This window comes from Schistocerca nitens, chromosome 3 (assembly GCF_023898315.1).
Source record: "Schistocerca nitens isolate TAMUIC-IGC-003100 chromosome 3, iqSchNite1.1, whole genome shotgun sequence".
Lineage (NCBI taxonomy): Eukaryota > Metazoa > Arthropoda > Insecta > Orthoptera > Acrididae > Schistocerca > Schistocerca nitens.
Genome location: NC_064616.1, coordinates 491025277 through 491048434, shown reverse-complemented (window position 1 = coordinate 491048434; position 23158 = coordinate 491025277).

Genomic DNA, 23158 nt, shown 5'->3' with positions numbered 1-23158 from the left:
CAACACGCTCAGCTGTTCGCGAACAGTGGCCAGCTCCTTCTGCGTCCGTACACAGCAGTCACACATCCTATACATCCTAAGGAATCAATTTAGTGTAGAGAGTTAATCAACTTTTAACCAGACTGCTAATTCACTAAAGGCGGCTGATTGTTGACTAAACTGTGATTGCTAGCCACTTCTTGTAGAAAACAATGAAAATAGCACTACCTGTCTCTGGACTGTATTGAAAACAAACACTAGCACTACTGGCACTATGGTTGATTAAAGGGACTCTGACTGTATTCAAAACAAACACGAAATCTATGGAACACTATTACTAGCACTCGACAATTAAAGCTTCCTAAAAGCAACAACACACGGAAGAAGTGACAAGTAAGAAAAATATAGTTAATACTCAAATTAAGGTAGCTCGCTGCACAGCAGACGTGAAGCAGACGGCGGTTAGGACGACACTGACACTACTGGCACTATGGCTGACTAAAGGGACTCTCTCTGACTATTCAAAACAAACACGAAATCTATGGAACACTATTAATAGCACTCGACAATTAAAGCTTCCTAAAAGCAAAAACACACGGAAGAAGAAGTGACAAGTAAGAAAAATACAGTTAATACTCAAATTAAAGTAGCTCGCTGCACAGCAGACGTGAAGCAGACGGCGGTTCTCCTGTCGGAGAATTGCCACCCAACATGGACGTGCTGCGTCAGGTCTTCAATGATGCTGGTATCAGTGGTCGTACAGCTATCCAGCGGAACCCGAAACTCGACCACCCTATGGCGCAAGTCGAGGAATCTGCAGCCCACACGGTCGCAGAACCGTCTCAGCCTCTGATTCAGACCCTGGTTCAAATGGCTCGGAGCACTATGGGACTCAACTGCTGAGGTCATTAGTCCCCTAGAACTTAGAACTAGTTAAACCTAACTAACCTAAGGACATCACAAACATCCATGCCCGAGGCAGGATTCGAAACTGCGACCGTAGCGGTCTTGCGGTTCCAGACTGCAGCGCCTTTAACCGCACGGCCACTTCGGCCGGCGATTCAGACCCTCCACTCGGCTCTGTACCAAAGGTCCGCAGTCAGTTCTGTCGACGATGCTGCAGATGGTGAGCTCTGCTTTCATCCCGCTAGCGAGACTGGCAGTCTTCACCAAATCAGATAGCCGCCGGAAGCCAGAGAGGATTTCCTCCGATCCATAGCGACACACATCATTGGTGCCGACATGAGCGACCACCTGCAGATGGGTGCACCCAGTACCCTTCATGGCATCCTGAAGGACCCTTTCCACATCTGGAATGACTCCCCCCGGTATGCACACGGGGTGCACATTGGTTTTCTTCCCCTCTCTTGCTGCCATATCCCTACGGGGCCCCATTACGCGCCTGACGTTGTAGCTCCCAACTACCAGTAACTTACTGCATAAACATCACATAAAAGCATACACTGCCGGAAGAAAAATTAGTACACGTGGAAAGACGACGTCGATTTTGATCCGATGACAGCGTATGCCACCTTGGGGATAGTAGATGCACTGATAATGATTTCAGCGTCCTCTGCCAATAGATAGCGTAGTGGCAGAGCTGTCAATGTCTTATCTGTGTCTGTCTTATAATAGGGAATGCGCACATCCAGGAGGCGCAGTGTGCTCCAGACGTGTGAAGCAAGCAGGTAACCATGCCACAGAGACGCACTCGTGCTTCCTACAGCCAAGTGAGCGAATTTGAAAGGGGTCAAATTGTGATCTTCCGAATGGTGGGATGATCCTTTCGGAGAATTGCCACCCAACATGGACGTGCTGCGTCAGGTCTTCAATGATGCTGGTATCAGTGGTCACGTGAACATTGTCACATCCGTAAACAAGGTTCTGGACGTCCACGCAACACACACCAGGTCGTACAGCTATCACAGCAGGGATAAGAGGGCTTGTGAGCTCAGACGTGCAACACGAACTGTTGCAAACCGGTTATTCGCAGTGGGACTGCGGGGATGCACACCTTTAACCCGTCATCTACACACGCCAGAGCATCGACGTGCCCGGTGTGGCAAACGTCATCAGAGTGTCATTTGGAAGGTGGAATGGCACGCTGTGGTCTTCAGTGACGAAAACAGGTTATGTCTGCACGCAAGTGATGGTCGTTATCACGTACGACGTAGGCTTGGTGAGCGCTGTCTCGTAGAGTGCGCTCGTCCAAGACATACTGATATCACCCCAGGTCTGGATTGCGAGAAGCTGAAAATCTCGTTAACATTTGGTGCTTCTAGAGGGGACGTTAACCACCGTTCGGTAAGTGCAGACTGTTGTTAGACCCGTTCCCTTGCAATTATTACAGCAGGAAAATGTTGTGTTGTTCCAAGAGGATAAAATTCAAATTGTCCAAAATGTCTCTGAGCACTATGGGACTTAACATCTGAGGTCATCAGTCCCCTAGAAGTTAGAACTACTTAAACCTAACTAACCTAAGGACATCACACACATCCATGCCCGAGGCAGGATTCGAACCTGCGACCGTAGCAACCACGCGGTTCCAGACTGAAGCACCTAGAACAGCTCGGCCACAGCGGCCGGCTCACTCATGCACCGCACGTGAAACCTAACCCCAGGAGTGCTAGTTCTGCAAGGTCCGCAGGAGAGCTTCTGCCAAGTCTGGAAAGTATGAGACGAGGTACTGCCAGAAGTACAGCTGTGATGACGGGTCGTGAGTCGTGCTTGGGTAGCTCAGTTGGTCACAGTCGGCCTTTGGCTGTTGCGAGGAGCGCACGCTTTATTTGCGTCTCGCCTGTTGTGGTGCTTGCGAGCGAGCGGGCGTTTGTTTACTTCCGCCTACCAGCTTGTCTCAGAGTCCGATTTAATTGACCATCTTGGCGTTTTCTTACCACCAAGCCACAATCAAATTAACTTTTACGTTAGATCACGAACGACGGAAGGCGAATGAGGTTGATCGTTTTATACAGTATGAAATGCGTCTCCCACCACAAGATGTTCTGGGAATACATTTTTGGATCCTTAGCACTACTGTGTACTTAAAGCTGGCGAATGACGTGCTGTGCAGCGACGTTGTGCGGCGCCACACTAACGCTCTCAAGTTCCGATACTCTGATGGACATATAGGGACTGTCGTGGTTGATCACGCTGGTTTTAGCCTCCGAACGTTGCGGGTTTTCGAACTCCGTCGGACGTTGTGGCGGCCGCCTTTAAATATTACGGCAAAGTCGTCAGTCACGTGCCTGAAACGTGGTAAACGTTCGAAATTTATTGTTTTCACAATGGTGTCCGTCAAATTAAAACTATACTACGGAAACATGTGCCTTCATACTTGATTATTGCAACTGCAGGGCTCTCGTCATGTACGATGGCCAGCCGAGCACCTGTTCAGTTTCTGGCCAGGAAGGTCATGTCCTCTCCGAAAGTCTCTGGCGTAGAATTGTTCAGACGCCGATCGGAGACGTCGCTCTTCCTGCGGCGCGCACTGCGTTACCTCTGTCTTATGCGTCTGCGGTGGTGCTGCCTGCTGCGTTCCCTCTGCATCAGTCGATACCGGCGTCGACTCCTCTCGACGATGCAATGGACGTTTCGCCTGCTCTCCTACATTCCTGCCGGAGGCAATACAAATGAACAATGACCTTCAACAGGCACAAGCTGTCTCTCCGGACCCCATGGTTGTTGATCATGGAGCTGTACCTATCTCCGCTTTTCTGCCATCTGGCCACATATCGGACGATAGCCGCCCGCCATCCGACAGGGAACACTATGTTAGGAAGCAGTGGTCACCGAGGAAACGGAAGAGACAACGCCGCACCCCTTCTGATGACGGTGTCCATGTGATGTCTGCACAGGATGACGACGCTGCTACTGATGGTGAGCTGTCCTCTGACGCCCTGACACCTGACGACACGACGTCCTTCCCTGCCTCCATCTCAAGTCAGCGTCCACCTATGGACACTGACCTTCCCCCGCCTGCACCTGATGCAGTTGCTACATTTTCTGTGTCTGATGCTACCTGTGGGCTCACCTCTTATATGTTCCACTGCATTGGCCCGGTGACACGCCTGTCTCCTAGGCGGGCGACATCCATGATGAGGATGGACATTCTGGAGGTGTGCAGAACGATGGACCCCCCTTCCATGGTGGCCCAGGGAGTTCCCTTTGCTTCCCCCGTGTTTGATTCGTTGACTCGCCCGTCCTCCTGGCGATGGCAGCTTTCCAGACTTATTGCATAGCCACGGTCAATGTCAACATCCTTCCCGTACATCAATAACTGGCTTCACTCCATGACATGCTGTATGCCGCCGACGTTGAAGTAGCTCCCCTTCAGGAGGTGCATGTTGCAACTTTCTGTTCTCCCTGTGGTTTTACAGCACATGCCTCTCATGCTTCCCGTACTGGTAGTGGTGTGTCGATCCTCTTACGTGACGGTATCCTCGCTGATGCAGCTGTCTATCTCCCTGAATCCAGAGGTATGGCTATCACGTTTAGTGGCGTTAGGATCGTCAGTGTCTATGCGCCATCTGGTTCGGGTCGCCGCCACCTTCTTCTCAGAGACAGTCACGCCTCTCTTCCTTGATCGGTAGGATGCATTGATCATGGGAGGCGATTTCAACTGCACCCAAGCACCCAAAGACCAACTACCACGTCACTCTCCGTGCGCTGCGTTAGCGACAATTCTCCAGCGCCTCAGCCTAATGTATTCTTGGGAGCATGTTCATGGCGATCGTCCGGGTTTTACACATTTCACTAGCCATTCTTCCAGCCGACTCGATCTCGTTTACATCTCCCGCAATACTGTCAGTGGGGTGCAGGCTTCTGAAGTCTGGCCCGTTGCGTTCTCTGACCATGACGCGTACATCTGCGCCACAAATCTCTGCCGCCAAAGGGTGTGGCGCGGCCATGGACCATGGAAACTGAACACTATCCACCTTACTTCCAGCGACTGCCGGGAGCTCATCGAGACCAATGTATATCAGTCTGCCCTGTCGTGGTGGGTGCTCTGTGCAAAGCCTGCCCTCCGCAAGGCCTTGATTGGTTACGGAATGGAGGTTACGGCGTGGCGGCGACGGACTCAGGAATTCTAGTTCGCCATTATCCGGCAATGTACTATGATGCTGTATTCGCCAGAGCGCCAGGCTATGGTGAATAGTGCCAAGGCACAACTCACGTCTCTGTATCGCCGCCGCCTTCCTCTGGCCCTGTTCCCGTGGATGCAAATATGGCTCTGATTGCTAACGTCACGAAGGACGAAGTCCATGGCGTTATCCAGGCGGGTTCTACGAACAGGCCGCCTGGCCCAGAAGGCTTCTCACTGGAGTTTTATCGGACATTTCGTTCACTTCTGGCACCAGTGTGGACGGAAATTTTTCAGGACTTCATGTCACCTTTCGTGCCGATTCCAAACGGTTTCCTAGATGGTTTCCTCATTCCCATCCACAAGCCCTGGCGTACTTCACGCATATGCGATTACCGCTCCTTGACGTTACTCAACAGTGATACAAGGATCTTTACCCGGCTGTTGGCTGCACGGCTTAAACGGACAGCTCGGTACGTGGTTTCCCCAGACCAAACTTCTTTGGGAGGTGCGTATAACATCCATACTGCCCTCTGCCGATATCGGGACATAATCGCTCTTGTTCACGCTCGTCGTATTCCTGGACCTTTGGCAGCTCTTAACTTCAGCAGGCGTTCGATCGAGTCGATCACGACTTCCTAAAAGGGGTGCTCCGCAATATGGGCTACGCAGATACTACTGTCGACGTCGTAATGCGTCTCCTTCGTGGAGCTACGTGTCGTGTACTCTAGAATAGTCGTCTTGCTCTTCCCATCTCAATCCGTCGATCAGTGCGTTAAGGCTGCCCGTTCTCTGCACTGTTGTATGCTTTCGCCATGGAATCGTTGCTGTGCGGCCTCCGTCAACACCTCTCCTGAATATCTCTCGGTGACCATGTATTCAGCTGCACTGATTATGCAGACGGTCTCGTCATCGTTCTTCGTAGCGGTGCTGAAGTCCAGGAATCATTGGTATGGGTTACCACATACGGCGAAGCTTCTGGTAGTTGCCTCAACGTCCACAAATCGAGCACCATGGCTGTAAGTGCTTCTTTGCGTATAACTGGTACTCTACGATGCCTGGGACTTGATTTCGCAAGTGATCTGCATCGGACAATTGCCCCTCAACTGCCGACGTCTACTTTCCCAACTACGAACTGGGCTCTTAGATGGCCGTTTACAAGCACTCGATCTTCTGCCACGCACACAATACCTAAATGTACACTACTGGCCATTAAAATTGCTACACCACGAAGATGACGTGCTACAGTCGCGAAATTTAACCGACAGTAAGAAGATTCTGTGATATGCAAATGATTAGCTTTTCAGAGCATTCACACAAGGTTGACGCCGATGGCGACACCTACAGTGTGCTGACATGAGGAAAGTTTCCAACCGATTTCTCATAGACAAACAGCAGTTGACCGGCGTTGCCTGGTGAAACGTTGTTGTGATGCCTCGTGTAAGGAGGAGAAATGCGTACCATCACGTTTCCGACTTCGATAAAGGTCGGATTGTAGCCTATCGTGATTGCGGTTTATCGTATTGCGAAATTGCTGTTCGCGTTGGCCGAGATCCAATGGCTGTTAGCAGAATATGGACTGGGTGGGTTCATTCGATCCCTGCGAAACCCTATTTCAGCAGGATAATGCATGACCGCATGTTGCAGGTCCTGTACGGGCCTTTCTGGATACAGAAAATGTTCGACTGCTGCCCTGGCCAGCACATTCTCCAGATCTCTCACCAATTTAAAACATCTGATCAATGGTGGCCGAGCAACTGGCTCGTCACAATACGCCAGTCACTACTCTTTATGAACTGTGGCATCGTGTTGAAGCTGCATGGGCAGCTGTACCTGTTCACGCCATCCAAGCTCTGTTTGACTCAATGCCCAGGCGTATCAAGGCCATTATTACGGCCAGAGGTGGTTGTTCTGGGTACTGATATCTCAGGATCTATGCACCCATATTGCGTGAAAATGTATTCACATGTCAGTTCTAGTATAATATATTTGTCCAATGAATACCCGTTTATTATCTGCATTTCTTCTCGGTGTAGCAATTTTAATGGCCAGTAGTGTATAGTAGGCGTCATGCATCCCCCACGTGGCACAGACACTTCCTATTCCGCTATTCATGGCCTTCCGCATGCTAGAAACATTGGGTTCGTTTGTTTACCACGGCTTGCTTATCAAGATAAGGTAGGAGACCCTCACCCTTCCGCGGTGCATGGGCGGTTTAGGTCTGTATCATGTGCCTGACAGAGCGGTAGCCGTTTTCATAGGCAGTCACACGACGTTGTGGCGCCGTAGCCCTACATGCCTTACCAGCCTACCGCTGGAGGCTCTTGCACCCCAGTCTCTCTCCGCACCTACGCAGATTTCGGAAGTCTCGCCGCCCTTTTTTACTTCCGCCACTTTTTCGTTGATCTGAGATACATCCGTACTGTGATATTGCGGGTGCAATTGACATGCACGAAGGCGATCTACGGCTTCCTTCAGGAGTACAGGTCACCGAATGTGGCTGAGGAGAAGCTTCCCTCACGTTGACTGGCGTGCTGTTTGGCGATCGGTGTGCGCTCCTTATCTTGACGCTGACGTCCAGTCTGCTTGGTACCGTACTGTCAATGGGAAGCAAGTATGCCTGTCACGCCTTTATAGGATTCACCTCGCAGACACCCCGTGGTGTATCGACTGCGATGTTATGGACACAGACGAGCACCGTTTGGTGTGCAGATTGGCGAGAGGTGTCTGGTTCTTGGTGCGACAGATGTTGTCCCTAATTACCGGTACGATTCCTCATCTGGTACCTACTCAATTGTCCCTCTCTCTGGACGCGAGATACTTCCTGCAAGTGAAGATGAACTCTGTGAAGTGGATTTGTGGACAAGCAGCGCAATACTTGTTTGCTGATGGCGAGAAAAGTATCCTTGACTTTTGGCAGTTTCTTAATGAACGCCATTGTGCGGTTATCCGCAATACAAAATACAGAAAATTTTTCTCCAGTTTCCTTTGCAGTGTCTTCCTTAACCCACCCCAGAGATGGGGTGTTCCTGTAATGACGAGTTGATACCCGCCTCTTCCACACTTAGAACCGATTTTTTTACTGGTCATCGGAATGTTCTTCTCGGATAAATTATATGTCGATAGTCTCAATTAGTCTGACGTCTTGCTGCGCCATCCTCCTCGCGAGCCGCCGCTTTTCTGATATTCTGGTTGGTATTAATGACAAAAATAAATAAATAAACAAAAATAAAAAAGAATGAAAAGGAAATTAAATAAATAAACGATGTTCATTGTACGTCTACTCCACGTTCCCTACGCTTTCCTTGGTTCCTGGAGGGTGGGTACGGGATATGGTGGCCAGGCCTCGGGTTACGACCCTTGCCCACTTTGTCCCCACACCTCCCTTTGGGCGCCGGAAAATAAAAGTTCGTAGAGCACATGGTTTTAACCTGCCAGGAAGTTTCATGTCGGAAAGAAATTAGTACACTCTTTTAGAGGTTTCCAGTTTACTCAAGATTTACGAGGGTAATCCGAAAAGTAAGGTCTCCTATTTTTTATAAGTACACAGACCTGTTTATTTCTACAATGGTTTACATCAGTTAACAGCTTTAACATTTAGCTATTTTTCTACATAATCACCAATTCTGTCAATGCATTTTTGTAGACGCTGTGGCAGTTTTTGTGTGCCCATATCATACCAGCTCGCCGCCATGCTGTTCAGAAAGTTATGAACCTTTCACCTCGTCGTCAGAGCTGAATCGCTTTCCAGCTACATGTTCTTTTAACCTAGGGAACAGGTGATAGTCACTGGGCGCCAAGTCAGGACTATAGGGTGGGTGGGTGATTATGTGTTCCACATAAACCGTTGCAGGAGAGCAACGGTTTGCCGAGCGATGTGGGGGCGAGCGTTGTCATGGAGAATGTGTACGCCCTTGCTCAACATTCTTCTTCTCCGGTTCTGAATTGCCCGTTTGAGTTTTTTCAGAGTGTCACAGTACCTGTCAGCGTTAATTGTGGTCCCAGCGATTCAGCTCCGACGAAGAGGTGCAAGAAGAGGTTCATAACTTTCTGAACAGCATGGCGGCGACCTGGTATGACATGGGCACACAAAAACTGCCACAACGTCTACAAAAATGCATCGGCAGAAATGGTGATTATGTCGAAAAATAGCTAAATGTTCCAGCTGTAAACTGATGTAAACCATTGTAGAAAAATGGTTCAAAAGGCTCTGAGCACTATGCGATTTAACGTCTGAGGTCATCAGTCGCCTAGAACTTAGAACTAATTAAACCTAACTAACCTAAGGACATCACACACATCCATGCCCGAGGCAGGATTCGAACCTGCGACCGTAGCGGTCACCCGGTTCCAGACTGTAGCGCCTAGAACCGCTGCCACTCCGGCCGGCAAACCATTGTAGAAATAAATAGGTCTATGTACTTATAAAAAATAGGAGACCTTACTTTTGGGATTACCCTCGAATTATTACAACAGTGCATATGCCGTACATGCAGTGATTACATGTACCCATCAATAACACAAGCTGTTCTGAGGTATAAGGTGTTGACCCATGCTGAAATTCTCATATTAGTACGCAGTGTAGCATTCACGGGCGGCAACGCAGGCGCTGACTCTGGCATCCAGACGGTCGTACATACTGCGAACACTGTCCTAGGATACTTTATGCCGCGCGTGCCCGACCCGTTCATGTATCTCCGTAACAGTTGTTGGTTGACGAATCGCACGGGTCACTTCTCGTCCCATGATATCTTACACGTAAACTAGTTGCAGACCGCACACACCTGTTCATGATGATAATGCTTCCAGCGGCAGTGGCATTTCTCAGCAAGATAATGCGCCATGTCAGAAAGCCAGGAGAGTGATGGAGTGGTTCGAGGAGCACAGTGGCGAGTACCAATTGACGAGTAGGCTCCAAACTCAACAAATCTGAACCCGATCGAACACATATGGGATGCGATTGAAACTGGCGTCAGAGCTCATCGCCACCCTCCCCGGAATTTAAAGAAATTAGGTGACTTTTGTGTGCAGATGTTGTGCCAACTCCTTCCAGCAACCTTGCTTTCTTGCCACGACACGTCGCCGCTGTTATCGTTGCCACAGGGCTACATACCGGCTATTACGTAGGTAGTCATAACACTCTGGCTGATCAATGTATGTTTAAGCAAAAGCTGCTGCTGCTTTGAAGTTGATTGCCAGCTTTTCGGAAAACACTATTGTTTCAGTAATGGAAGATATGGACTTAGAGAGTCCTACGCCAATACGTAAATCCTAATATTAACATCGTTCTGTTGTATTTTGTGGCTGTGAAAGATCTCACTGCGGGAGAAATTTATGTGCTGCTAATTTATTTGATATTCAGCTGTTACTTACTTTCCTATGACACGTTATCACCGTTCATATAATTTAGTATACTTTATTTATTGATAGGTTAAAGACTCTGTTTTTACGTGATATGAAACAAAGATGGTCGTGTGTTTTGACTTTACTTGTCTAGTTCACGTGTCTAACCTTGTGTCGCCGCCGCCGTTAATTGAGCTGCTTGGAGCTAGCACGCTCAGCTCTTCTTGATGACTACAGATATGCAACAAGATGGGTTTGCTTTTCTTGTTAACTACCACAGTTAATTCCCAAAACTAAACGAATATTTGGCGGCTGCTCCGACATGTCGTTTTATAGTGAAACACATTGGAAAAATAACTTCAAACTGTTTCTTAGAACGACGCGAAATGGATAAGTTGGGTTAATATTACGAACACATATGTTTGCACATTAACAATAACGACTGCTTTAATTTATGAAAGCAAATTACTGTTCGATGCCAAGAACAACATCATACAAGATCCACTAGTAAGTCCGTAGAACAGTAAGTTGCACTGTCTGTGTTCCATCAAGTATCACGAAAAATATTTCGATTTCGTTGATGAGATAAATTATGGTGTAGTCCGGTGATCTTGAAAACATATCGCCTTTTCTTTTGTCGTCATTGCTTCTTGTTCTAGATCTTCACCTCTTTCGCTTACCTCTTCTGCGTCCATGTCCAAAATAAAGTCTTCTTCCTGCAGTATTAGTAAATTGTAACTACTATAGTCCAGCAAGTTTCTTCCTCAGTGTTCCAAGTTCTTCTCGCTTCCCCTTGTAGTTAGACACACCACATCTGCCTGTCTTAACATTTAAGAGTCTCGCCATTAGCCTGAAACGCTCATCACCTGTCTATAGTCCATTCACAATATTTTTCTACGCAATAAAATATTCCCTAACCTATCAAAATTTCTAGAAATACAAAGTGTAAAGAAACATATACATTGAGAATAATATTACGACTCAAATAACGTTATCGAGTACATACGAATTTCTCATTCAATTTTCACACACATGAAACTGTCAAGTAAATAAAGGAAATTTAAAGAAAATATACCAGGTTTAAACCGCATTATATAAAGGAAATTTAAAGAAAGCAAAATAATGTTACAATGTATTTCTATGAAATCCCATATCACACTCATGAACAATTCTAAGAATCACATATTATTATTACAGTTACCTGATGTATCCGACTTATATACATAAAATTAAAAATAAAATTCATTTTGAAAGCCACATATCCATTCTCACATTTCTTCCCGTTGTAATGAAAGCCACAGTGCTCCACCCATTTCTCAGTCATCTGACCACTGTACAGGCCTGATGTAGATGGCCTCTAGAGTGGCAAGGTGGGTTCCTACCAGGATGATTACCGATGGTTACATGGAGAATCATCATTACTAGTCGCACTCGTTATTGAGGAAGAAACTACAACACTCGTATCGACGCTCTGTGGTCGCAACGCCACTGCTGAAGGGAGTGAGTGGGATGGTGCAGCAGGCAGCAGCAGCAGCAGCTCTGCAAGACCGTTGACGTGCGTTGTGTGTGGCAGCGCATGCACTGTCTGGGGGCAGCTTTACAGCTCAGGGCCGGACGCGACAGTGGAGGAAGGCATCTCTGGGCGGGAGCACCTTCCCCTGCGAGCTGAGGTGCACAGGGAAGCCAAGTCTCGTGGTGACTCCTTCCTCCTTCTAGACTCTTGTCGCCTCATGGGCCTAACTTTGTCCGTGGTGTTTAGATACCTGCAGTATCGTAGAACGGCACAATTTTATGAATAAAGATGATTATGTTTAAGCTGCTTTTCTGTTTTAAAAAGGAGACGGCAAGGTCGCGGGATTGAATCCCGGTAAGGCTCCAGAATTTTTCGGTCTGCGTCTACGCTAGACTTCAGCTCTGCGTGATGTGAAGATACGCCAGGAGCGACACGTGGTTCGGATTCCACGTTAAACTTAGTTCCCCTTTCTCCACTAGGGTTAATAGTGTAAGTTCACGGCTCTTCGTCGCCGAAGAGAAGGCCACTTGTAAGAACTTACGAAGAGGTGCTTGAACATCCCTCATCAAGCAGTCCAAGTAAGTAATACCTCACAAATTTTCAGCAAAATTCGACCAAATGTTAAGGTCTATTCGCCAAGTTTAACGGTTAACCGACCACCATGTACGTCTGCTGTTCACACCCTTATCTTTGTTTCCTGGTTGTTTGTGTGCGTATCATACATTCCATTGAATTAAGCACTCAACTCACGTCCGATTCTCTTACAGCGACCACGGCAGTGTCATCAAGGAACCACACCAAACTGTTTTTCTGTACATAACAAATAACTCCCACGTGGTGAAAATCGTTTGCTTCCCTCACAGATTCTTCTGTAGACAAATTAAGTATCAGTGGAGATAGTGAGAAGGCCTAATAAAATTGATAGCCGGCCGCTGTGGCCAAGCGGTTCTAGGCGCTTCAGTCCGGAACCGCGCGACAGCTGCGGCCGCAGGTTCGAATCCTGCCTCGGGCATGGATGTGTGTGATGTCCTGAGGTTAGTTAGGTTTAAGCAGTTTCTAAGTCTAGGGGACTGATGACCTCAGATGTTAAGTCCCATAGTCCTTAAAGCCATTTGAACCATTTGAAATAAAATTGATAAACAGCAGACGTGTTGAACGATCATCCAGCCTCCAGAAAGTGTGTAACATCATCTCTTTGAAATTCTGTTAACTGCATGAGTTGTGCTCATTGATGGTGCTCTGGTACGCGTATAGCGCTTACTGAATAATTAGGACGCTAAAAGCAACATATCACTTTCCCAGTGGGTCGAATACAGATGTTATAATTGCCTTGTATTCATGTTCAATATGTGGTTCCCACTGTGTCTACGACAAAACACTTAAATTTATTGGCTTTAGAGTCATCTATCACTGTCGCACGGAAATATGACTTTTCTATTTTCTTTGCGAAAAGTAGCTTGAACAGTCAGAGAACCAATCACGTTTCAGTTTGGACAGTTATTTAAAGGAATAATCGAGAGAAGAGAATGTTTCGCATTTATTAATGTTACGATGGTACTGGGGTTTATGCTCTCAAGATTTTCCATATTCCACTTACACCAGCTACTGAAACTATGCCTACTACTTGCAGGCAAATGTTACAGGTCCTGCACATTAGACTATGATAATTACCATTATGACTGTAGGCACAAGGGAGATCCTTCTTCCCATTAAACATACAAACATTTACATGGACATAAAATAATTGCCGGCCAGTGTGGCGCGCGATTCAAGGCGCTTCAGTCTGGAACCGCGCGACCGCTACGGTCGCAGGTTCGAATCCTGCCTCGGGCATGGATGTGTGTGATGTCCTTAGGTTAGTTGGGTTTAAGTAGTTCTAAGTTGTAAGGGGCTGATCACCTCAGATGTTAAGTCCCATAGTTCTCAGAGCCATTTGAACCATAAAATAATTTATTTAGAGACTTAGTCGCGACAACATTGATGTTCTACAACTATCACTGGTTTCTCCGACTAAAAATCGAACTGTCACATTCAAATCCATCCCCGATCCCTTGGGCTACGTTACAGATCAGCTCGTCACCACAGATTAACTTTAAAATGTAGAATGTTGTTGTGAAACATTCGTTGGCTTTGCTGACTCACAACGAAACTATTATCTTCCAACTTAATTTAGAACGTGAGTTACGATACAGATAAGATTCTCAGCACGACCTACATTGCAGTAAATGAAACTGAAGGAAAATAAATATTGTCAGTGTTCTACTTTCTCTGTGTTTGCGTACGTATGACGTCACAGCCAACAACATTTCAGGGGTCAAAGCTTTAATTTCGGAAGTTATTGGCGTCTTTGCGTCTTTATTTTCTTCCTCTGGAGTATGCTGTCAATTTGTGTATGTTGGTAACCTTTGTTTGAAGCTATTCTTTTGTGAACGTACGCAAAAGTTCTTGGGTAACTAGTTACTGCATTAACGTTGACTCCAACGTCCGCAACGCTGCTGTAAAAAATATTACCTTCTATTGCTACTTTCGTCTGTCGTAGCCACCCATATTCTCTACTACTTTCTGTAATCTGAAACAGATTGTTTAATATATCGAGTACAAAAACCGCTAGACGTTCCGCAGGAGTCGTTGATACGTATTATTATGAAAAATAAATTACCATATAAGGTGCCTTGTTTATTTCCTTTTGTTGTAAATGGATAAATACCACGAATAATTACTGAACAACAGACATGTTGGTGCTTGACATATTAGCTTTCTAACTATATTTGATATGCTACTTTAAAAATAGCTAAAGTTTCTCACCTCTACTTTTCATAGGTATTACTATGCTTAAAGGTATCCCGCTGACCTGAATTGCTTTGCGCCTGATTTTTACGCAACCCAGATAACGCAACTGTCTTGTATGTCCTCTGCATTGTTTTCGGTACTGTCGTTTGATTATACAGAAGAGTTACTGCTACATACCACTAGAGAAATATGCTCCGTATGGCTATCAGTCTAGATGGAAATTAAAATCGCGCTAATGCAAATATCAGAAAACACGTTATTAGAGATGGCACGCTATTTAAAGCTTGTATACTTAAATTTATTACAATAAATGTTATTTCAAAAGGCAAGTCTCAGTTTGAAATCAGATGACTAAAATTTTTACACTAGACCGGAACACGGGACTCCAAACAAGCAATCATTGTTCCTGTTAACTAACCACTGCCACGAAAGGCCTTAAATATGATTTCAGTCACAATGAAATGTCAGATATCGAAATTCATCGCAGCAACGAGATGACTGAAGCTCAAAGAAAGAGTCGAAATATTTTCCTGACTCGAATCCGCCACCTATCGCCATCATTGCCTAGCCAAGCGTAGAAGTTACATGAGGTTTATTTCACCATTAGCGAGATATGCACATGTCTTAAAGACGAAAAGTTTTGTGCTGAGTGGGAGTCGAACCCTGCACATATCATCTTTGTTGACTGCACAGAAAGAGATGTAAACTACCGCATTCTCTTTTATCAATAACTATGAATGGCCTATTTCAACCCTGAATGGCACGATGAAACGTTTTGTGTCTTATTGGGGGCCGAAACCAACGCCAATTGTTATTGTTGACAATGCATGGAGAGATGTTAAAAAATCATAATTATTTGTCAGCTGTAGATCGGTGTGCGCATGCCACAACTTGAAATGACACAAAGAAAATTTTTGTGGCCAGCCAGGATTCTAACCCAGACACGAGCCTTTTCGTGGAAACCTTCAGGAATTTGGAATCTTAAGGGAAAAAAAAGAAAGACGGCAATGTATCGTCCCAAATGGGTCAGATGCGGCGAATCTGAAATCTGATTTCGAATCCCAGTCCAGCACCAATATTTTCCACATCTCAAGTTCAAATACGATAAGAAATACGTGCCCTGTGGCCTTACATCACGACTGGTTCATTAATAAAATAAAATAGATGTTTTAAGAAAGCTTACTGGTGACAGGGTTTCAACTTTCCGCGATTTCCAACTCTGTCAGAGTCCAACGTACAATGACTCTCCTCCAGTAGGTAGCGAAGGGACATACTTATGAATGTGAAGTAAGTACCGTACATTGTTCAACTGCTGGTACCAAAGGTGAGTAGGGTCTGTTTGTGCTTGTTACAAATGGTTGCCTGACGTGTGAATCGAACCCAGGCCTTAAGCATACGAAGCTAGAATGATTCCCACAGATAAACGAACTGCACATAGTACTGGTTCATGATTTTGTCGTACTGAGGGATGTTCCACACTGGAGGAGAATTAGGATTGCCTGGAGGTTGATTATAGCGTGTTCAAAACTTCCGTTTATTATTCATTCGCATCCATATTCACTAGGTGCCTAGGCAGCCCAGTGTTTACTTTCGATCACAGTGCGACCAGCTGCATAAACTGGCAACACGGTAGGGTTGGGAAATTTCTACAGGAAGTGTTGCGTTCCAATTGAGCTACTGTGGTGCTGTCTGAATTTATGGCCTGGTTGTAAATCTGGTGCAATGTAAACGCAAAGGTAAACCGCATTCCGTCTCATATAGTTGCGTAGGAAAGCGCTCAGTGACTTTTGCTCATGCAGCATATTATGTGAAGAATATAGATGTATGTAATTTTTCAGGCCAAAATTTACCTGATATACGGAGGTTGGTGCATAAATTCCTGGAGATGTTGTTTGGCGTATTGTTGTATTAACATCATTTTTTATTTATAGAGTTATAAAATATTTTTGCGGTGACTTAATGAATGTTGCATATTTGAAGTTTATGAAGATTGTTGGTTGAGTATTAGAAAATTTAGCCTGGAATAGGTACAAGATCTAACATTTGTGACACTTTGTTGTCCTAAATAGAGGCTTCCAAACAGCAGACGCAATTGGAAACATTTATGCCATCTGTGGGGCCCCGCACCGAAGAAATCACGTCAAAAAATACAACTATTTTTTGACGTGATTTTATACGTGCTTTCCTACGTGAATTATTTGCCACATTTTAGAAGACCAGAGGGCTTTGATGAATGACGTTTTTATGATTTACTACTACGGTCCACTATTTTGCTGGGAAATGTGAGGAACTGCGACCAGTTAAACCTTAGTGAGACACTTCCATTCGTCGAGCAGTATTTGCGAAAACAGAGGAGGAGGGGAGGAGATTAGTGTCTAATGTCCCTTCGACAACGAGGTCATTAGATACAGAGGACAAGGTGGGATAGGAAAGGAAGGGGAAGGAAATCGGCCGTGCCCTTTCAGAAGAATCATCCCAACATTTGCCTGAAGCGTTTTAGGGAAATCACGGAAAAACAAAATCAGGATGGCTGCACGTGGGTTTGAACCATCGTAGGAAGGAAGCAATGAAGATTGGGTTTAGCGTCTCGTCGACACCGAAGTCATTGGAGACGGAGCGCAAGGATAGGGAAGGAAATGAGCCGTGCCCTTTTAAGGGAACGATCCCGACATTATCCTGGAGAGATTTAGGAGAATCACGAAAAACCTAAATCTGGATACCCAGAAGCGGGTTTGAACCGTCATCCTGTCAAATGCGCGCCCAATGTGCTAACCACTGCGCCACCTGAACAGTCGTCCGCCCGAATGAGAGTCCAACGTGCTAACCAGTGGGCCACCTCGATCGGTGGGGAAAGCCGAAGGAAAGTACACCTAGGGTTAAATGTCCTGTCGACTATGAGGTTATCGGAGATGAAGCACAAGCTACCACTGGGAAGGATGTGGAAGGTAATCGACTGTGCTCTATCAAAGGAAAGATCTTAGCATTCGCCTTAATCGATTTGTGGAAATAACGGAAAGCCTAAATCAGGATGGTCAGAGGGGGATTTCAACAACTGTATGCAAGCTTCGTAAAAAGAAAATAATAATTGGTCTTCACAAAAAATATCTGACGCCAAGCCTAGTATGAGTCCTCAAAATGTAGCGTCATGCATCTGTTGGCACAAAGAATATGTTTTGTGATAATAACTGCATCCGAGGGGTGCGTCTATAGAAGGTGGCTTCTGTTCCCAACAACTGATACGCCTTGCGGTCGCAACATGAGAAGAAGCGACCAAGGACACATCATCAAATACTGCTTCTGTACAAGAACGCCCGCCTGGACTCTGATGATTTCACAAAAGAACCTATCCAGGAGCTTGGCTGGAAATCAGTCCCTATCACGCTCATTCTTCTGATCAAGCGACCTCAGACGTTTCTCTTTTCTAGTGCCTTATCGAACAACCACTAAGGAAATTTCTTTGTGGACAAAAATTACTTTCAAAATTGTATTGACCTCATCTTTATTTCTGAACCAGTAGCTTTCCATAGACTTCGAATCCGAAAACAGCCTGAGCATCATAAGACTGTTCAGTAAATGTGAGGTTGTATATTGTACCTGATTAATTTCTCTCTTACGTTTTTTTGTTATATTCGATAAACCAACGAGAAATGCTTTAAAGCTGGCCGTTGTGGCCGAGCGGTTCTAGCCGCTTCAGTCCGGAACCGCGCTGTTGCTACGGTCGCAGGTTCGAATCCTGCCTTGGGCATGGCTGTGTGTGATGTCCTTAGGTTAGTTAGGTTTAAGTAGTGCTAAGTCTAGGGGACTGATGACCTCAGATGTTAAGTCCCATAGTGCTTAGAGCCATTTTTGAAACGCTTTAAAATATGCACTGTTCTAATACAAATGAATAACAACTTACCAAATTTAGTAAAACAAATAGTATCTGTAACATGAGGCTGGCCAAAACATCACGCATTAGCAGTGTATTATACAGTTTTGACCCCTTATGCACTTTGGACCCCGATATGGTCTGTGTCGGTGTAAAGTACTGTGCCCTGTCCTGGAAGCATTTTGGGATTACTATGAAAATGTATAAACCTTTCATTGAGAGCAGACCCAAAAAGAAACCCTGTTAACAAATTATTCAGTATCACACATCATCAATCGAAATGTGTATTCACAAAAAACTAGAAAGTATGTTGGTATAAGCAGAAAATACGTTTTAACACGGGTGCAACGTCGCAGTTTCTTAAATTTTTCATCTTTTGATCGAGGGGGCACTAAATCACGATTACAGTCACACTTAAGATGGAAAAGTTAAAATTTTCTTAGCGGTTGCCGATATGGAAGTTTGTAACTTGGCAAGAGAATAAGTAACAGCAGACAGGTTGTCTATGTTTTTAGAGATATTAGAAGATAGAGATAATGCGTTTACCCTTTCAAAAAGCGACCGCAATACCTATTAGCTAGCAAGCCAGTACTGACTGTAGTAAGCCCTCAATGCCATAGTGATCGATAACAGGACAATTCACAATAACACATACGAATTTAACTATAGGTTTCGTGCCGAGTGACCTTCCTGGGATAAAATAATAGCTTTGGCAACTTAAAGTTATACCTGAGATGAAAAACATTCAGACTATTTATCGGAAATGATAAGAATATATTAAGCGCATTAAGCAATACAGTTCTAAGCAACACCAGTAAGTAAATAGATGGTCACATAGTTGTCAAAAGTGTTCCATAATGTTTTCAATTCTCCATTACATTAGTGACAGGAAGAACACATTAGCTCAGCTGGACAACACTTGGGAAACTCTTGCTTCGAAGACGCAGCGGCATCCGCTGCTACCACGTTGACTGGCATCCAAAATACCTAAGATACAGCCCAATGAGTTCTATTCACATTTCTGTAACTTTCATTTAGTTCAAAACTGTAGTTACGAATATTATCCAGATTTACCGATTTAACCTGGAAAATCATAAATAAAGAGCAGGGGGAATTATTTGGGTACCCCTCCTTTTCAGTAGCTCTCGTTGCTATTGTTTCTTCCGTCTTACGCGCGCTGCACACTAAACAACTCGTTTATCGGGAGTGGTTCGCTTATTTAGAATCATCAGACGCTATTAATGTTATATACATCTATACTCCACAAGCCATTTTAGGGTGTGTGGCGGAGAGTAGTCTGTGCAACAGGTCACATCTCCCTTTTTCTGTTCCAGTCGCCTGTGGTTTGCAGGAAGAGCGATTGCTGGTAAACCTCAGTATTGGCGCGAATCTCTCCAATTTTATCTTGATTGTCTTTTTGTGAGATATACGCAACAGGAAGCAATATATTGGTTGAACCTTTAGGAACGTAAGCTCTCCGAACTTTAACAGTAGATCATACCTCGTTGCGGAATGCCTCCTTTGCAGCGCCTGTCACTGGAGATGGCTGAGCATCTCTGTGACGCTTTTCTGCTTACTAAATGAACTTCTAATGAAATGGGCTGCTCTTCTTTGGATATTATTTATTTGCTCGATCAGCCCTGTTTGGTACAGATCCCACACTGATGAGTAACATTCAACTATTTGTCGAAAGAGTGTTTTGTATGATACTTTCCTGAAGATTCTTGCAATGAATCTCAGATTTTGGCATCTGCCTTACTCGTGATTAATATTTTACTGTCGTTCCACTTCAAACTGCTTCATAAACACAACCGTAGATATTTTATGGTAGGCCGGCAGCTGTGGTCGAGCGGTTCTAGGCGCTTCGGTCCGTAACCGCGCTGCTGCTACGGTCGCAGGTTCGAATCCCGCTTCGCGCACGGATGTATGTGATGTTAGGTTTAAGTAGTTCTAAGTCTAGGGGACTGATGACCTCAGATGTTAAGTCCCATAGTGTTTAGAGCCATTTGAATAATTTTTTTATGGAAGCAACTGTTTCCAGTGATTGTTCTACAATTGTGTAATCAAACAATAAAGGGTCTTTCTCCCTGTATATTCGTCGATTTTGTCTATCATGAGTAAATAACGTTCTTTTTAATAATATAAATTGAAAACAGTTTTCCTTAAGAACGATTTCATTGGCAGCACCTCTAACATATAACAACAAAAATGAAGAGGAAATATGACACTGATTACAAAACGTGAACAGCCCCAAAGAAATTACGTTATCTGCAAATAACATAAAGTTTCAAACCATAAAAAGAAATGGTACAAGGACATCTTGCACAATGACTAAAGAATAGGACTCAAAAAGCATTTAAGGAAATGAAACAAGTGAATGAGTACATTGTAATTTCGATAATGCTAGATAATGTGAGAAACTAAAGAAAAACACTATAAAGCATACAGTATCCTAATAAAAATGAATAAATAAACTGAAACTTCCATTTTAAGCTTACGACAAAAGACTTCTATAATAAAGAAATACAGTACCTGAAACACCGTCGACTCCAAATCATCACGAATTAGCAAGATATTACACACTTTTTGCCTAAGAACTGTATTGTCTGTATGCACTCCACGGTCATACTGAAGTATCGTTACAGGACTACCATTGAAATATTCAAATATAGCAGTGGGGGAAAGACACAGGACGATATCGAGTTAACAAATTATTCAGTGCCACAATTAAGTCAATACAATTGTTTCCTTATTAAAAAAAAAACTAAATATTATCTAAGCAGAAGCACGAAAAGCAGACATTAGCAAGTGTGCAAACCTGCAAGTTTTTCGCCTTTAGGTAGCAAGAAAACTTATGACGGAGAAATTTTCTAAATATTTATTTACAGATCATTTGTCGGCCTGAGTGTTGCTTTGTCACAGAAGAGGTAAAAATCTAGTCTCTAGCGAGATTTGAACCAACATTTACCGCAGTATTCTCTTTGAAGTGCAAATACTTTATTGCTGAACTAGCAAACATTTGTAGGGAACACAGCTACCTCTTTGCCTTATTGATGGCCAAGACAGATAATTCACAACGCAAAGGACGAGAGTGGTTGTATTTTCAGCTTGGTACGGGCTTACTGGATTCACAAACATGAATCTCCGAACTCTGTGTCATCCCTTAGGTGATAATTATTCACAATGTCTCATCAAAATGACAATCAAATATCAAGTAAATATATCAGCATAATTCTTAGCCATTCCAGGAAGTAAGTCACAGGTCTTAGTGTTGACAAAAACATTCTGAGATGATGTCATGTCTCTAGCTAGCGTCACGAAAAATACGTTTCCACAGTTGAGCCCTTTACTGAGCGTCTCCTACTTGCATGTTTGAGACATGGAGCAGGCAGCCACCGAGTTGACCAAACAAACAGATCAGTGAATTTTCTTCGCATTTCTGTGGAAAATGGAAATGAGCGTACTGCATTGTGGGCCGCGAGTCCCCTATTCAGGAAGTTCGGCCGCCGAGGACAAGTATTTATTGCATTTGACGCCACAATGGGTGACTTGCGGGTCGGAGTTGGGGATGAAATGATGATGAGGACAACACAACACCCAGTCCCTGAGCGTAGAAAATCTCCTGCCCCAGCCGAGAATCGAACCCGGGTCCCTTGACGTGGCTTTCCGCCGCGCTGGCAACTGAGATAACGGGGGCGGACTTCGCATTTCTGTAACTATGGATCAGAGGTAAAGTATACCTATGAATAATTTTCAGATTCAACAGCTACAAACTGAATACCATAAATTAAGATAAGGAGGAATTATTGGAGCATTCCTTCTCTTCAGCAGCTGTTGTAATAATATCTTTTCCTGCCTTACACTTACTGAAAACCTCGTTCGTTGGACAAAGCTCGACAGTGACTGTTTGTTGTGTCATTATAACCCACACTTAATCTCTCACAGGGAACGAATTATGTAACTATATGTTAATTGCATCAGCACTCCAGAAATTCTCTCAGACACTATGCAGGCACCCAATTTTAGTTGGCAAATAAATTATTTATGCATTCAGTTGTTCACATATCCGGATGTAAATTCCTATAGAACTAAATACCTGTTGCTGTAAGGCTTAATACTGACAGCAGCTTAACTTACAGATAAACAAATTTCTTGGATAACATATAATATACTGAAGTGGCCGACTGATTTGAGCAATGGAGCGTGAAGTTTTGACAATGCTAGCAACTCGTGCTGGCGAAACGTCAGAAAAATCATTAAACGGACGTCGGGCGAAGAACCTGAGACAGATGCCAACAGCCAGTTTGTCAGGTGGTCACGAAAGCCTTCACAATTTTGTATACTGAAATTAACTAACTTCGAACTGAACCACATAGGTCGAAACAAGGCATTTGGAGTAGACAACATTCCCTCAAAATTACTGTGATCCTAGAGAGAAAACTGCTGCATTTGGTATGCAAGATATATGTCATAGACAAAATACCGTCATACGTGAAGACGAACGTAATAATTCCAATTGTGCAGGTGGCAGCTGCTGCCAGATGAGAATATTACCAAACTATCTGTGTAATAGATTACGGTTGCA